Here is a 14,959-nt window from a genome sequence, read left to right as displayed (position 1 = left end):
TTACACGCGTATGATTTATGTGATATTTGGCGTAAGCTTCATCCTTGTGTTAAGCAATATACTTGGAGACGAAGAAAGCCTCTTACACAAAGCCGTTTAGATTTTTATCTTGTGTCACATGAAATTAACAAAAATACTACTTTGTGTGAAATAATTCCTGCAAGTAATAGTGATCACATGGCTGTAGTGCTTTCTTTTGTGTATAGTAAGCTGTTAGAAGACAAGGTTTATTTGAATAAGTTTGTTATTTGTATTGAGAATTGTGCGAAAAAATATAACCATGTAACTTGTAAACGAACGAAATGGGATTTATACAAGAAAGAGTTGAAGCAGTTTACGATAAAGTATAGTATTCAAAAAAACCGACAGCAACGGAGTAGGAAACAAGACCTTGAGGAATTGTTAAAGCAGAGTGTAAAATTGTTGTGTGATTTTCCATCAGAAGAAAATTATGTGTTTCAGAAAATTTCTTCTGACCTCAGTAGTATCTTATATAAAGAGGCGGAAGGTTGTCAAATCAGAGCAAGAGCTCGATGGATGTAAAAAGGTGAAAAAAGCACAAAGTATTTCCTTGGTCTAGAAAAAAGAAACATCACAAAGAAAAATATTGTAAAACTCAGGACAAAAGAGGGGAATGTGGTCAGCTGACCTCGATGATATTTTGAAGGAAGAAATCAATTTTTATAGGGATTTGTGCAGTGAAAAACAACAGTCTCTCAGCTTGGATGATTTCATCAGTAATGTTGATTTACCCATATTGAGCCAGACAGACAAAAATAGTTATGAAGGGTTGATTTCTGACGAAGAATGTTGCCGAGTGTTACGTAAATTGAAAAAGAACAAATTTCCCGGTTATGATGGTTTTACCATAGAATTTTATTGTGCTTGTTGGCCATTACTAGGGGGTTTGATTATTGATTCGTTTAACAGTGCTTTTCAGAATGGCAGTTTGTCAATTTCACAACAGAGAGGTGTTATTACGTTGTTACATAAGAAAAACGAGCCCGAGTTACTGAAAAACTGGAGACCGGTGTCATTATTATGCACTGATTACAAAATATTGACCCAGGTTTTAGCTAACAGAGTTTAAAAAGGTGTATCAAGTATTGTTAATACTGATCAAGTGGGATATATCAAAGGTAGATTTGTTGGTGAAGTTGTACGTTTAATTGAAGATATGTATCACTATACTGCTGTGAACAATATTCCTGGTGCAGTTATGTATGTTGATTTTGAAAAAGCGTTTGATTGTATTAATTGGGAGTTCATGCATCAGGCTTTAGAAAGATTTGGTTTTGGCCCAGAGTTGAGAAGATGGGTGAAAGTGATTTACTCTGACGTACAAAGCTGTATAATTAATAATGGTTGGATGTCGAAATTTTTTTCATTAACTAGAGGTGTACGACAAGGATGCCCTCTAAGTGCTTTGCTTTTTGTTATTTGCGTAGAAGTATTGGCATGTAAAATTCGTCAATGTACTGACATAGAAGGTATACAATTGTCATATAAAAATTTAAGCAGAAATGTTGTTAAAATTGCACAGTTGGCCGACGACACCACTCTGTTTCTCAATGATGAAAAGTCTATAAGAAAGGTTCTTGATGTGTTAGAATATTTCGAAAAGATGTCTGGTTTGAAAATGAACAAAGAGAAAACAGATGGTGTCTGGCTTGGCAAAAATATATCATGTAAGAAACAAATTATGGGTTTGAAATGGACTGATCAACCAGTTAAAGCTCTCGGGGTTTGGTTTGGGTATGATCATTCAAAATGCGAGCAGTTAAATTGGGAATCAAAAGTGACTAAATTTGAGAATATCTTGATTTCATGGGGTAAGAGAGATTTAACGTTTTATGGCAAAGTTTTGATAGTGAATGCGCTTGCATTATCCCAATTATTATACCTAGCCTCTATGATAGTTGTACCAGAGCACGTTGTAAAACAAATTGACAGGTTAATTACAATTTTATTACAAAGGGTCTTGGAAAAATGGCCAGAAATGTGTTAGCAGGACCATTACACGAAGGAGGCTGTAATATGCCAATTTTTAAATGGAAGGTGATTGCACTCAAGTTCATGTGGAGTGTACGTTTGACTGACGGTAATAATGCATGTTGGAAGAACTATCCACTTTATTTATTTGATCTATTTTCAGATTCTTCAATTCTTAGAGATGTATTTTCAAATACCAGAATATCAACAGAGCCCTTTGTTTCAAGATTGCCAATCTTTTATCAACGGGTTTTGAATGCATGGAACTTTATTCCACCCCCTAATGACGTAAAAAATACAGTCAATACCATCTTGTGGAATTGTAAATATAATGTATTTGTTAACGTTAAACGTAGTGTAGAATATATTGAAATTAAGAATAAGAAAGTGAAGTTGATGAATTTGAAAACAAGAGATGTATATAGATTTCTAGTCAGCCGTATTTCACAACAAGCCACTACTTTGAGCTGGCAACAGGAGTTTGGACAAATCATTGATTTGAAGAACATTTGGACTTTAGCTCATAGAGTTACTAAGGAGAACAAATTAAGAGCGTTTCATTGGAAATTTTTACATAAGAAATGTATAAATAATGTAAAATTGTATCTTTGGAAAATGAGAGATAATGCCCTTTGCTTGTATTGTAACGTAAAAGACACAACACATCATCGCTATTTTGAGTGTATCATCGCTAAAGAAGTATGGCAAATTGTAGAAAATATTGGACAGAGGTTATATGATTTACATGAAGCCTTGAGTTGGCGGAATATTGCATGTGGGATTGATAATAATGATAAATTAGATGGTATAAATCTTGTTATGTTGGTTGCAAAATGGTCAATACACAAATTTCATTGCAAGGAGTTACATAAATCTCAGTTATGCAATTTGGTACATCATGAACTGAAGCTGCGGATGATTAATGTAATGTAGTTGTCACAATTTTACGTGTACGTGTATACTTTATTGGAACAATCTGTAATGTAAATACTATATGAGGTTATCGCACGATATCAGCGCTTGGTTGGGACGTATTGCCGCGAGTGAGGGTGCGAGCCGCATCACACGAGTCGAAGACGAGTGTGATGCGGCGCGCACCCTCACGAGTGGCAATACGTCCCAACCAAGCGCTGATATCGTGGGATAACCGATTTATCATATGCCCATGACCGTATATTTATGTAAAAGGTAATTAAAATAAAAAATTTTATTAGTTTTGTCAGTCTTTCGAAGGGACTATGTTTTTATATTCTGCCGCTGGTCTGAGCGCATTGATACATGTTTGTTTACAACAGCTGATCAAGTCTTCGATCGCATCGTGTCGAGTGTATACAGTCTAAACAGGATTATTTCAGCGCAATTTACCGCAGTTCATAAAAGGAATGGAGCCAATTTACTTATTCTGGTCACTATCCCGGTGTTCTGGTGGATAATTATTACACGGACAATATTGTAAGTTTGAATTCACTTTAATAACTCTTACTGAAACATGGCTGACATGAACAGGAACGACGAAGTAGCGCGAAATACAACAAGTTGTAAACATCAACTTTATCACATATATTTTCTACAACAACCTGTCCTGTAACTCTCTTTAGATCTGAAATAAAGGAACGTTAAATTCATATGTACTAGTAATATGTTTCGTTTTATATCGGTAAATTTTGATTTAAGTGAAAAAGATGGATTTGATCGTTAAATGCAAGATGAACATCATAACATCAAATTCAATCATGACCAAAATCATTCCAAACAAATCATCAGAAATTGTCAATCTTGAATGTTGCTGAACACATAGCATGTATAAGTTCTACTCCTGGGAATTGTCCGAGCTAGACGTGTCATAAATGACTGCCCTACGACGTTTTCTTGGTGGAGACTTTGGCTGACAATTACAAGTCGCTACGTTGATCGTGAAAGAGCCGCCGTAGATGACCGCGCCACTGAAAATGCCAGCTGTTGCCGCAGCCTGCGTTTGGAAAGTATTTTCCGCTGACGATGTTGTTACGACGTGAGGCGGGGTGGTGAGACGAGGGCCTGGTGTATAGTGTGATAGTTGAGAGGTATTTGAGTTGCAGAGCACATTCGACATTTCTTCTTGTTGTTCAAGCGATGGTATTGCGCAGTTGTTGACGCTCTGTACATTGCTGTGACCGGAAAGCTGCTGGACCCGCGTTGGTGAAACAACGGCGTGAAAGAGGTTAGTGATGGCCGTTTTCCTCATACTGTGATTTGTTTTCTTGCCAGCAATGCCTGCTTTACTGGTCATTGATCTTACAACACTGGCAAGTCTATTCTGCCCCATCGGAAGTTTTTTGTACCAGATGTCGTTTACGGGAACGTAGTTGATGGCGAGGTAAAACGGACTTTCTGGTGTGCTCATTTCCGTTGGTCGGCGACTGGCGAACTGGCGGTACGTTTCGATGGGACACGAATCCTTGTTGTCGGGAGTCGCAAATATCTTTGGATTGAAAGGTCTTGTTGGACCACCTGCCTGACCCCATCGTGTTTTACTTTCTCTCTCAGTAAATTCAAGATATTCCAGCCCTCCTGCAGTTGTTTTGAGCACAATATCTCCCCACTTCAAATGTCTGTTTTCTTGTCCGCTGCGAAACCCAAGCATCTTCGTGTTGTTTGTCCACACGGCATTGAACAGAGACTAGGGGGTTGATCTTCCGATGATACCTTGCTCAGTAAGTATTTTTATTTCTTCGTCGGTCAGCCGTTCGGCAGCATTTGGTTTATTACCTTTTCCCTGCTTTTTCAGAGAAACGCGTTTGGCTGCAAGACATTTACGCGATTTTTCAAATTCCTTGTCACGGATGATCGAATGTCCGTATCCACTGTCTTGCAGAAAGCGGTCGATACCTCGCTGGTAGTTAGTCAGAGTGTCGGGTTCATATTCACTCTTATCTTTTTGCCTTGCTCCGAGAAAGTAGGATGCCAAGTACTCATCAAGTTCGACTGGCGGAATATCAGAGATTGGGCGGTTTTCAGTGGGTCGCATTGCTTTCAACATTGCTCGAACTGCTTCACCACTGTGTTGGTATTTCGAACGGTATTTTGTTTCTTTTGTTGTTCAATGAACTCGGCTTGGTCAAGGGCAGAATAATCAACATACCGTTGCTGGTCAGGTTGCTGCAGTGGTAGACTGGCTCGGAGGCAAATTCTGAAATATTTCTTCGTCAGATAGCAGTTGAGAGAGGAGGAACAGCTCTTGCAGATTTTCGTCGGCAGACATGATGGAAAGCAGCTTTGCGTTGCCAGGGAAACATTTTTTGCGGGATAGTTTTCGACACAAATTTTGTTATTTTCTAGAAAGTTGCATCGAAAAATAAATATTTTCCATTCAGATCAACATTTACAACGAATCTTTTTTAATGGTAACTATAATTTTAAACAGTTTATTAGTTAAAGATCTCTTTTTTGGGGAGGAAAATGTTCCAGCGTCGGCGATCGTCTGCAGTGTACCGGACGCAGATAGTGCTGACGCGAGAAGTCCCGCCTGTGCGCCGCAGACGTTACTGCCCGCTGACCGACCGTCCAGCAGCTCTGAACAAACTATTGATCGCTCGTGTATGAATGCCCACATGCTTGTAGCAGCGATAAAAATTGCATATCAGCACATGTGATTTAATAGTGTAACCCCACATTTCCCTCTGCTTCAAAGCCCTCCCACTTTTCGGGCTCGCACAGAACATCGTAGGCAAAGCTTTGTTGTCATACAGAGGTCGCAATTTTGGAAAAAAAAGTCCCCGGAAATAAACAACAATTGATGACGTATAACGTGCCGTATCAGACTGATGTTTTACGTTCCACGTCACGACGCGTCAGAGGAGACACCGATACGGTCATGGGTATATGATAATATTCCATAAGAGATAATAAAAAGATGTCATTCAAAGAAAAAAAAACTTTAACTATAACTTTAACTTTAACTATTTGTCTCTAAAAAGAAAGAATACTCCAAATAAACGTCAGGTCAGACATTTACAGAGGTAGCACAGTTACTGCTCAAAAATATATTTTGGCAATGTTCAACCAAATGTATTACTTGAATATAAATAAAAATAAATGAATAAAATAAAATGTTCATGCTAGCACCAACCGAGCATAGTGTTGTTGCAGGGCCGTTGATTGTGTGAAGTACCTAAAGAGCATTTCACATCGGTGTCGCAATTCAGCGTATGAAATGGACACATGGCATGTACGAAACACAGATTATCTTGGGTATCACGACTCGTTGTTTAATTACAGTAAACCAGCATGGAACTGCTCTTTCGGGACCAAGAAATGAACAGTTGATTGCATTTGATCTACAATGTAACTGCTTTTACCATTTTACCTAAGACTTGAAGAGCTTGAGAGGTTTTTTCCAGCTGAAACTAAATAAAAAACAAACATTTTCTTGTTTTTTTACTTTTGGCTGAAACTGTAAAAACAGTACATTGTAGATATAGTGTAATCAACTGATCAGCTCTATGTCTATCTGGACAGAGTTTCCTCATACGGGTTTACTGTAATTAATCAATTAGTCGATGACTTTAAAATGTGTCGTGATACATGTGTCCGTCTCATACGCTGAGTTGTGGCCTCGATGTGAAATGAACTGTAGCTTTTCATCTGTTCAAATTTGCCAAAACTGATTATTTAGTTTCAGAAGGATATGAAACTCAAGCAAATCATACTTCAGTTTACAAGTAGTTTGTCACAGTTTTGCTTGGCCAGGGTCAATGAAAAGTGACAGACTATTAGTTTCCGTCTATCATGTGCTGTAACTCAAGGACAACGGTCATTCCGTCGGGTTATTCCAAAACTGGATGATCACTATGAGCATTTGCAACGCAACGCCAATTTAAATGCTATGCTGCCATTGTTTGCATTGTAAGATGATACCAACGTTTACGCCGTGTTGAGAAGTTGCTGAACACTAAGATGACAGCAACTCAGCCCTGTGCTTCATGCAGACAAAATGAATAGAAACTTTCTTTATTGTTTGTCTTTCGAGAACAGACTTCCCTGTTCTGCTGGGTTTTTAGTTCTAGGCAGTTGGCTATACAAGTACATCGTGTAATACCATTACCTTTAGGATCAACTTTTGATATTGGAAGGTCAATGTGCTGCTAGTTTGCGGAAGGGAATAAGTGGAAGGGGGTAAATCTCATTCAAAAACCACGGGCCGCGTGCTACGTGCCAAATTTCACGATTCACGATCTTAAATAGATGCATTCACTCTATCGATTCACCATCACTGTAAAATCATATAAGCGCCTTCTGTATGCATGAAGTGGTGACCTGCGATATGTGTCTTCACGAATTCAACATGTGGTGGCCGTCGATGAGCTGTTGGAATGTTTGAAAATGTTGGAAAATCTGTTTTAGAGAATGTGTCGTTACCTATCCCGGACGCACATCACGTTCCAGTCACCCGCCATTGTTGCAAAGCTGCAGACGACACAACGGTCACGTGACCGGGCACTTTTCCAAATTTGGGCAGAACTATTTCCCTAGGGAAATAGCTTTTCAAAAAATACCCACTGACGTCACTTTTGTCGTTCTGGTTGGGGATTAGACGTATCTATTTTCTCGTCACGTGACGTATTCCGGCGAATCGCGACACGGAATGAGCATGTGGCGTGTTATATATATATATATATATATATATATATATATATATATATATATATATATATATATATATATATATATATATATATGATGAAACGAGGCGTTCAAGGCATAGTTTTGTATGTTTTTAGTTATTATTATTATTAGACTTTATTTAAACTCGATAAACTGTTGAGCCAGAGGCTCTTCTCACACAGAGTCGAGTATAACAACATTTACAATATTTACATTAAAAAAAAATAAGTCAGGAAGAAAACTTATACTGAAAAAAATGTAAAAACGCTACAAGTAAAACAGTCTAAAAACAAATTTAAAATTTACATAACAGTAAGATTAACCCATCTATTTAAAAAAATGGCACTTGCAATTTCTTTTGAATGATAGAAGTGAAGAGCTAGATTTGATCTCTCCAGGCAAAGTATTCCATATTTTAACCCCGTTGTACATAAAACTTCTTTTGAAAAATTGGGTTCTATGCCCTGGAATATACAGATCTTCTCTGTTTGCAGACCTTGTGTTACGTCCGTGGATCTGCTTTACACCTCTAAAAACGTTAAGATAATCAGGAGCAAGGTTATTCAGAACTTTGTACATTAAAACTGATTCATTGTATGAAACTCTTTCACGAATTGGCAACCACCTTAAGCATTTAAATAAAACATAACTTGGAGTATTAAAATCTTGATCTAAAATCACTCTAGCAACAGATTTCTGTTGTCTTTCTATACGAGATAAAAGAGTGGTTGAACAATGACCCCATATGTTCGAACAATAATCAAAATGAGGTAGAATGAAACAATTGTAAAACGTTAACATTGCTTTCTTAGTTAAGAATGAACGTATACGCTTTAACTGTAAAAGCTTAAAAGCAACTTTACCACACACTTTACTGACATGTTTATCCCAGGTCAAAGTATCATCAATTGACAGACCTAAAAGATTTTCTTGCTTAACACATTCAAGCTGCTCGTCATTACAAACAACGTTTATACATTTGTCTGTTCTAGATTTTTTCTGGGAGGTTCCAATGACCATCACCTTGGTCTTTTCTATGTTTATACACATGTTATTATTACAACACCAGCTCAAAATGGATGCCATGTCACCATTGAGCTTAGTTTCAAGTTCTTGGATATTGTGGCCAACCGCCTGTGCCGCTGTGTCGTCAGCATACATATTGATTTCAGAATTGTCTAAAGCTAGGGGAGATCATTATAAAAAGCAGGAAGAAAAGAGGACCTAGAATGGAGCCCTGAGGGACTCCAACACTAATTGGAAGAGCATCACTTAAGGTTCCATTGAAGCTAACTGACTGGGATCTATTTGTTAAATATGATGTAAGGAAATGAAGAGTTTTGTCGGAACACCCGTAAAGTTTCAGTTTTCGCAGCAATATATTGTGATTAACAAGGTCAAATGCTTTCCTGAAGTCTATCAACAAAAGCCCAATAAGGTTGCCTTTGTCAATTTCTTGATACCATAAATTTGTAAGGTAAGTAAGAGCTGTTTGACAGGAATGAAGCTTACGAAAACCAGATTGATTGTTGGACAATAAGTTGTGACAAGACAGAAAATCATAAAAATGGGTATGAACATGTCTTTCCAATAGCTTAGAAAGAACAGGTAAAACTGAAATCGGTCTGTAGTTTGAGACATTATCGATTGCACCTTTTTTGAATAAAGGTGTAACTTTGGCAGATTCCATTGTTGTGGAAAGGAACTTGATGTAATTGCATAGTTAAAAAGTACTGTGAGGCTTGGAGTAATCTGATTGGCTCCAATCTTTAAAAAGCGTGCACTTATACCGTCTAAACCAGTGGATTTCTTGCAATTTATACCAGTAAGAAATTTCAAAACTTCTGATTCATCCAACACAGGTATGTTGAACTCTGTATTCTGTGGCAGGTTCTTGATGTAAAATCTATTAATTTGTGCATAAAACTATCACAATTGTAATTGATTTGTTTTATATACTTGGACGCTATATTTGTGAAAAAGTTATTGAAAGCATTGGCCATGTCTTTATGTTCCGATATTTCAATGCCCTCACTGGTAAGAAAAGTGGGATTCTTTGAATTTGATTTGGGAGAAAAATGTTTAAAAAACTTCCAGAAATCATTCGAATACTTGTCAAGCATACTGTTGTAAAACTCCTTTTTCGCCGTTCTAATTAAATATGTAACTTTGTTTCTCCAACGTTTATATAAATCATGTGATTTACCCTTTTTGTATTTAGTTGTAACATATGTTACATTACCATAACGCCATTGCAAGAAGGACTCCAAGCGCTTTGCTCAGGCTCACCATGTTGCTCTGTTAGTGTTGTCTACCATGTTAATTGACATTTAGTTGAGAACAGTAATAAAAGAGGTTGCCGTTTTCTTATTTCCTAAAAAGATTATTCTGCCGTCAGAATATTCTTTCGGGCGTGGTAAAAAATTGGTTTGTCGCTCAGGGTCTCCTTACTGAGAGTCAATATACGATTCATTTCGGCAATTGTGAACCTAAGTTCAGTCAGATACGGGCATGCGTGACATGGATTTAATTCACATTAGTCAAAGACCCATTAGTTGTAACTTTGGTCATTTTTTTTAATTTTGTTTGTTTGTTTGTTACGAAAAGTGTTGGGCTGAGTTTGTCAAAACTTGGCGAAGGTTAAATGTCCTATGATATCACCATTCATTTATTCGTAAGTGGAGACATTACATTATTACGGTAAGGAGTGCGCTCTTTAGCTTGTTTTACTCATTTCATTACGATCAGCAGTACACTTTGAAAAGTGTTTATCTGTAAGTTTTGTCAATTTACTTTCTCTTAGCTTTTTTCTCTTAGTGTTTTACTGGGATACATCATTTAATTTTTTGTCTGTTAAAATTTACCAGCCTTTGGAATAGTTTTATTGTATTTTCGTAATTCTAAAATTATCATTTCTCAGTTCTCACAATTTTCCACCTTCATTATTTGCCCTATTTTCAAGGTCATAACACTGGATTTTATCTATCTTGAAATCCTGATGAAGATCCATATCGAGACAATGGTAGTGTTTATCAAATAAACTTGTACGAAACCCAAAGCCTTCTCCGTTCATCGAACTCATATACTTTTATGGCCATTTTATTATGAATTTAGTTTTAAGAGTCTTTACGTTAACAACATAAGTTTCCAAGTTAATTTATTTTGCAACAGTCAAAAGAAATGAACGTATCTGATCTAAGGCTTTAAAAGTAGATTTAAAAGTTTGGCAATATGATGCTTGCCTAGACTCTAGAGGCATGAACTCTATGTAAATATTAACTGGAGTTGGTTAGCAAATACTAGTGAATGGTTTATGAACACACCACAACGGCATTGTGATAAACTACCAGTATTTATTGCAAAATGAAAGGAAGCTAACAGAAAAAATCCATGTACGTGCAAAAACTTCAAAACCTCTCTCAAAACTATGCATTAAAACAAAGCGAATGTATATAAACTTACACTACAAAATTGGCGAGGGCCCCTTCATTCAGGCAAGCGTAGTGAAAGGGAAGGGGGCATTTGATGATCTAGAGCTAAGATCAGGCAACTGCCCGATGTTGGATCCATCCTGCGAAGCCGAAAGTGTGGGAAATAGCAGAATTACCGAACAATGGTATAAAATGGAATCCAAGGCCAAAGCGAGGGAAGAATGACCGAAATTCCCCCCAAAAAAGAGGAAAACGAGGGTAGCAGCTTTTTATGTCGATAGGTGGTTCCCAAGCAAGGGATAGAATCCAAAGGCCTTTGAATTGAACTATTTTCAATATTGAAGTAACCTACCAGCATTATAAGTTGTTATTATTCAAAATGTTGTACCCAGAGGTTCATTCGAAATCTGGAACAAAGCTCAGTTAGTCACCTACGCAATTCAACCCACGGATGACCAATTTTCCGGTATATCGACAGCAGTCTGCGCATAGCGAGCAATGACAACTGAACGGATAAAATATGAATAGAAAACAGACTGGCTGAGGCATCGTCGTAAACCACGCACCTCTTTAAGGCAGCAGCTTAGCGCTACCTGAGCGGAAATTATGCTATGGCTCGTGAGAATAGGCTGAGGTTGTGTGCCGCGTGTAGAGAAGGCTCTGATAGGCGGATAGAAAACAATTGTCTCCAGGGACATGCTACGTCTGATAGTGTCTGGAGGCCGGAAGGAGTAGTGTGGCCGGAACACAAAACAGACCTGTGTCAAATACACAGATTACACTAAAAAAGAAAGTTAATACCATGCTTTCTAAATTTTATGAACTTTTGCATTTGGACTTTTTTTGAGCTAAGGTAACTTTTGTAAAACAATACAATTTTTATTAGCTAAACTGTACCAGCTTAAATTTTATACCGGAAAATTTGTCATCTGTGGGTTGACTTGTGTAGCCGACTCACTGAGCTTTGTAGCAGACATAACCTCCGGTTACAACATTTTTAATTATAACTTATTATGCTGGTAGGTTACTTCAATAATAAAAAGATTGCAATTCAATGGCCTTTGGACTCTAGTGCCATACAAATTAGACATGCTTGTTTCTTCGTCAAAGGGAAAATATCCATCACAGCAGTCATTCTTTACCACTATTTCCACATCTTTCAAGCTGTTAAAGATACATTTGTTGAGCAACAACTGACGAAGAGTGGCTCTTATTACCGCCTGAAACTTTTTACCATGATCTTCCAGTTTCATTCATGTGAACATGGTCAAGCTCTACAGTTGTTGATATACTATTTAAGTAACCCTCTACGAGGACTAGCTTTTGACAATCGCTTTTTTCAGTGAATCAACGTAACATGTAGTTTGCCCATGGGGTCACTACTTCGCACGCTTTTGTTCAGCATTATGACCAGACGTTTTATCAAGGCCCTGCTTTAACGATCGTGGAAACGTCTTGCGCAATAGTACTCCTACCTTGAGACATCCAATAGCTGCATCAATGTTTCTCGAATCAATAGGTGTATGAACAACTTTGCTCGAATTGGTAGGTAATAATCTTTATATCGATAAAGAGTCATTGTATCGATATTTTCGGTGATTCATTTAGGAATGACATGAGATATGTTACATTTTGATGGTTCTTCTTGATGATTTGTGTTCTTTCTTTAATTTTTCTGTGTTTTTTATACTCGACTTGACTTTGTTTGATTTATTTTTCTGTTTTCAATTTTTTTGCTGTTTGTTTTCATTTTTGTCTTGTTCAGCTTTATTTTGTGTTTATTCTGTATTAAAAAGTTTTTTTGAGATGTTTGACGAACCTGTAAATGGGACTTCTTCCCTTATGATTCCCAAACCCATCAATCATCAGTCAGTCAGTTAGTCAGTCAGCCAGCCAGTCAACCAATTATTTAATTAATTTATTACTCGATCAATCAAAACATAAAGGACGGTTGCCAAGAATGCTTAAGATATTGGTACCTCTTCACATATTTCACTTCGTTATTTATTGTGTGTGGCTGTCTATTGGAATACGAGTTTCATGTACTTTGCGCACATCCAATCAAGTGAAATTTGCTTTTTGTATGAAAGAAACGAATTTCCATGCGAAACAATGTCTAGTGTCGTCCGCGAATCGTTTGCCAGCACCAGCTACAGGTTAAGGTTACGAATCGATTGAAGTCTCTACAATGATTAATGAAATGCCTCCATTGATAAATAAAAGAAAGACTATCTTGATACAGCCATTTTACGAAGGTATAAGCCTGGATATTGGGTTTCATCGCACTACAAAGCAAGAGAAACAGCTGCACTTGACTTCACGAACTCTACAACGTGTTGAGCGGTCTCAGTCAGAAAAATGTAACAACTTAGCCGGCTATTGAACCACTCTTTTTTGGGAGTGGAGATTTAGCCGAGTGGTTCTGTCTGTGGCCTCTCAGCTAGGTGTCTGATGCCGTATGTGTGGGTTCGAATCCGATTGAAAACTAGCCGTATTTTCTACCCTGGGTTGGTAACACTGCTGGTGGACAGAATTGTCCTCGAGGTTATCGTTCGCCCAGTAAAAGCGATGAAATTCGTTTCTTCGCTTCGATAAAGTCTGTATGTGCGATGTATGATAGTGAGCATGCGTGCGTGAGTGCTTCACGAACTCTACAACGTGTTGAGCGGTCTCAGTCAGAAAAATGTAACAACTTAGCCGGCTATTGAACCACTCTTTTTTGGGAGTGGAGATTTAGCCGAGTGGTTCTGTCTGTGGCCTCTCAGCTAGGCGACTGATGCCGTATGTTGTGGGTTCGAATCCGATTGAAAACTAGCCGTATTTTCTACCCTGGGTTGGTAACACTGCTGGTGGACAGAATTGTCCCCGAGGTTATCGTTCGCCCAGTTAAAGCGATGAAATTCGTTTCTTCGCTTCGATAAAGTCTGTATGTGCGATGTATGATAGTGAGCATGCGTGCGTGAGTGCTTCACGAACTCTACAACGTGTTGAGCGGTCTCAGTCAGAAAAATGTAACAACTTGGCCGGCTATTGAACCACTCTTTTTTGGGAGTGGAGATTTAGCCGAGTGGTTCTGTCTGTGGCCTCTCAGCTAGGCGACTGATGCCGTATGTTGTGGGTTCGAATCCGATCGAAAACTAGCCGTATTTTCTACCCTGGGTTGGTAACACTGCTGGTGGACAGAATTGTCCCCGAGGTTATCGTTCGCCCAGTTAAAGCGATGAAATTCGTTTCTTCGCTTTGATAAAGTCTGTATGTGCGATGTATGATAGTGAGCATGCGTGCGTGAGTACTTCACGAACTCTACAACGTGTTGAGCGGTCTCAGTCAGAAAAATGTAACAACTTAGCCGGCTATTGAACCACTCTTTTTTAGGAGTGGAGATTTAGCCGAGTGGTTCTGTCTGTGGCCTCTCAGCTAGGCGACTGATGCCGTATGTTGTGGGTTCGAATCCGATTGAAAACTAGCCGTAATTTATACCTCTACTTAAAGTTTTTTCTTTTCATTAATGATATTGATTCCAGCCACATAGTTTGGTTCGTGTTACATTTCAGATTACAGTCACAACTTGTAAATCACTCCTTTGTCCTCCGGACACCTTTTGAAAGCAGTAAATATGAATACAACCTTAACATCTAAAGGTTTCTGCCCAAATCAAAGGGAAAATCACAAAGAAGTCAGTTTATGCTTATGGTTGCTGGAAAGATGCTAGGAAAGAGTTAAATAATACCCCGATATCAATACAGTCATATATTTCGCAGTCTTGGCGTAACCAATTCATGGCAGATCGCAACATTACTGTGCCGCTTTGTCCATACCTAAAGATGGTTCAACAACTTAGGCATATAATTAAACTTTTAAACCGCCTTTTTTTCTTACGCGCCGTTTCACTT

At 38.1% G+C, this 14,959-nt stretch overlaps 1 protein-coding gene across 1 annotated transcript in view; it reads right to left on the bottom strand.

The window, feature by feature from the left end:
- Window positions 1-14,959, bottom strand: part of LOC139132533 (uncharacterized) — a 35,073-nt gene that overhangs the window by 19,130 nt on the left and 984 nt on the right. The window lies entirely within an intron of this gene.

The sequence above is a fragment of the Ptychodera flava genome, chromosome 5 (genome assembly GCF_041260155.1).
Source record: "Ptychodera flava strain L36383 chromosome 5, AS_Pfla_20210202, whole genome shotgun sequence".
Lineage (NCBI taxonomy): Eukaryota > Metazoa > Hemichordata > Enteropneusta > Ptychoderidae > Ptychodera > Ptychodera flava.
This window is presented reverse-complemented; position numbering and strand designations above follow the sequence as displayed.